Source organism: Mustela putorius, unplaced genomic scaffold (genome assembly GCF_011764305.1).
Source record: "Mustela putorius furo isolate JIRA1106 unplaced genomic scaffold, ASM1176430v1.1 tig00003845_pilon_pilon_pilon, whole genome shotgun sequence".
Lineage (NCBI taxonomy): Eukaryota > Metazoa > Chordata > Mammalia > Carnivora > Mustelidae > Mustela > Mustela putorius.
In genome coordinates, this window is record NW_025421998.1 from 40,096,147 (window position 1) to 40,099,491 (window position 3,345).

The 3,345-nt window shown below is 40.9% G+C and overlaps 2 pseudogenes; both read left to right on the forward strand.

Moving 5' to 3' along the window:
- The first annotated feature begins 388 nt into the window (after nucleotides 1–388).
- On the forward strand, nucleotides 389–1,110 carry LOC101694089 (annotated as a pseudogene).
- Nucleotides 1,111–1,817: 707 nt separating this feature from the next.
- LOC101693810 lies at nucleotides 1,818–2,793 on the forward strand (annotated as a pseudogene).
- Nucleotides 2,794–3,345: the final 552 nt, after the last annotated feature.

Genomic DNA, 3,345 nt, shown 5'->3' on the forward strand with positions numbered 1-3,345 from the left:
GCAGTTCATCATGTGGACTAGCTTAATACTTACCCTCTTTAGTTGTTATCCACACCCTTATTTCATAGTTAAGAAGGCCAAGACTCCTAGGAATCAAGTGACTTGCTGAAGATCACAAGATGCTAATCCTAAATTACTACTGCATTGTAACAATTGACTTTATAATTTCGTGGCATAAAACAATCATGTTATTGTATGGAGTTGGTATTTGAGAAAGGTTCAGTTGGGCCATTGTCTCTTAGGGTCCTTTATAAGGCTGTGGTTAGATAGCAGCTAAATTGAAACACTTAAGAGCTAGAGCAGCTAAAAGCTGGTCTCCCTTTTTCTCTCAAGATACACTGATATCAGGGTATCTGTTTATAGCTCTTTTCTGGTTGGAACCATAGAGATTATGGAAGAGAAGAGAAAGAAGATTCCTGCTTTGCCAGAAACCTTTAAGGAGAAGCAAAGGAATTTCACAAAGTTGCAGATAAAGCATCAAGAGAAAGAAGTTTGCCCAAAAGATGCTTCAAAAGGAGGACGCTTACTGATGAAAAAGCTAAGCATTGTCACAAGGAAGGTGTACAGAACTGAGATTCAAATGGTTAGGATAGCAAGAAAAGCTGGCAACTTCTATGTACCTATGGAACCCAGACTGGATTGGTCATCAGAATAAGGTATCAATGGTGTCAGCCCAAGTGTTTCAAAGGTATTACAGCTTCTTCGGCTTTGCCAAAAATTCCATAGCACTTTGTTAAGCTCAATAAGGCTTCAGTTAACATGCTAAGGATTATGGTATATATAGCATGGGGGGTACCCAAACCTGAAACCAGTGAATAAATTGATCTATAAGGGTGGTTATGGCAAAATCAACTAGAAGCAAACTACCTGAAAGACAACACACTGATCGCTTGATCTCTTGGTAAATATGGCAGCATCTGCAGGGAGGTGGCTCTGATTCAGGTCTATACTGTTGGAAAACATTTCAAAGAGGCAAACAACTTCTGAGGACCCTTCAAATTATCTTTTCCAAGATGGGGAAGGAAGATGACGACCTCCCATTTTGTGCAAGGTGGAAATGCTGGCAAGGTAGAAGTTCAGATCAATAGGCTTATCAGAAGGATGAACTAAGGTATTTACCATGATTATTTTTGTCATCTGGTCAGTTAAGAGACTAATAGATTATTTCTGTCATCTGGTCAGTTAACTTGACTACTTTCAAGTTTATCTACCCACCTAACCCACTTACCTACTTATCTAGAGAGAGAGAGAGAGAGAGCCTCATAACTTCTCCATGTGAGCTAGTTTGGGCTTCCTCATAGCATGGCAGCCTCAGCACACTTGGACTGGTTTACACAGTGACTTGGATTTTCAACACAAGTGTCTTGCAAGCAAGGGGAGCTACATAACCTGTTCTGACCTAGCTTTTGAGTCACACAGTGTATTTCTATCACATTCTTGGTTTCAGGAAAGTCACAATCTACCCATTTTCAACTAAAGGATAATTCAATTACACCTCCTGATGTGAGAATGGGAAGGTTCTAGAAGGTCACGTGGGATGACAGACACTGTGTGGTCATTCTTGAAAATTATCTGACATAGGTAGTTATGTGACCAATCAGAATTCCCAGTGTGGGCTGTTTTGTGTCAAACTCTGCTCATCCCGCCACACTATATACCATTATCAAAGCTCCACATGTGTGTTCATGCAGTAATTGTCCAAGGAAGCAGATTTCTCAGAAAAGAGTAAATGAGGGGAAAAGAAGTGCACAGAAGGGTCAAACCACCTTGCCCACCAGCCCTCACTGCACGCCTTGGTTTGGGGGGACCCCACATCCATGCCTCCTCCCCCGGCTCCAAGCTGCAATGCCTGTCCCCACCCGCCACATAGAGGTGTGGTATGGAGCCCTTGGCCTCCACCCCATGGGAAGCTGCAGTACCTGGGGCAGATCCAGCACATCCTTCACTGAAGGTTCCAGAAGGATGAGAGCACTGGCACCAGCATGCTGGGGTGTTTGGCATGCAGTTGCACTACAGCCTGAGAGATGAATTTCCTTTGCTGATAACAACACATATATTCTGAAAGAGTGTTTTGGAGGAGTTACAGTGTTTTATCAAGGGCTTTACAAATGCTAAGGAACTGTCTCCTAAGGGAGTGAAAATCTGGGAAGTCAATGCCTCCTAAGACTTCTTGGACAACCTGGGATTTTCCAATAGAGAAAAGGGGATTTAGGTTCAATTTATGGTTCTCAGTGGAGAAGGCATTTTGGGGCAGAATACAAAGATGAGGATTCAGATTATTCAAGTTAAGGAGTACACTAACTGCAAAAGATGCTTCGCACAGTTGAAATCAAACTCAAGGACAGAAGAATTATCTTGTGTGGTTGGAATCCCAAAGCACTTCCTTTTATGGCCCTATCTCCCTGCCATACCTTTCCCAGATCTCCATGGTGAGCGGTGAGCTGTCCTGCCAGCTGTACTGGAGGGAAGGAGACATGGTTTTGGCTGTGTCCTTCAACTTGGCCCTCCACACCTGGCCCACTATATGATCACACACATCAAAGGCCTGAAAGCAGGTGACTTCATACATATTTTGAAGATACACATATTTGCCTGAATTATGTTGAACCTCTAAAAGTGCAGCTTCAGTGAGAACCAGCACCTTTCCTAAAGCTCAAAATCCTTCAAAAAGGTGAGACCATCCATGACTTCAAGGCTGAAGACTTTCTTCACAGTATTCACCCAACTATTAAAATGAAAATGGATATCTCAAGTGCCTTTAAAGGAGGTGTTCCAAGGAGATGCAGTCTTTAAGGGTTGGACAGAATGCCCAGGGCAAGTTCATTTGCCCTAAAGGAAGAAGGGATTAGGTAAAAATTCTATTGGTGACCGGCAGTCATTGTTCATTAAATTTTAAGGATGTTTCTTCTGGCAAACATAACCTTGAGTTCTCTTAGTAACAAAAGGTCCTGAGTTTGGCTAGCTTACCAAGGACATGTGAAAATGCTGAGATTGGGAATAAAGTCAGAGAATGAAAGTTTATATACTCTTAAAAACATATGCATGCATTTCAATCCCATATTTTTATGAAGGCCAGTGAATTTCTAGAATTATATATAAACTACACCCCTAAATTTGGGCAAGCTGATTAACACCAGTTATACTAACATACAGTTGTGTTTATAAAATAAACATTTAAAGTTATGTTTGCTTTATATATTGCTATAATAAGGGAATGTTCTAGAAAAAAAAAGTCTAAATGATTCACAAGGGTTAGTTATTAGAATTAAATTTTAATTGCTCTTCCCTAAAGAACTGGTAAAAACTTGATCTAATATGAAAAAGATAATTTTTCTTTTTGTTTCT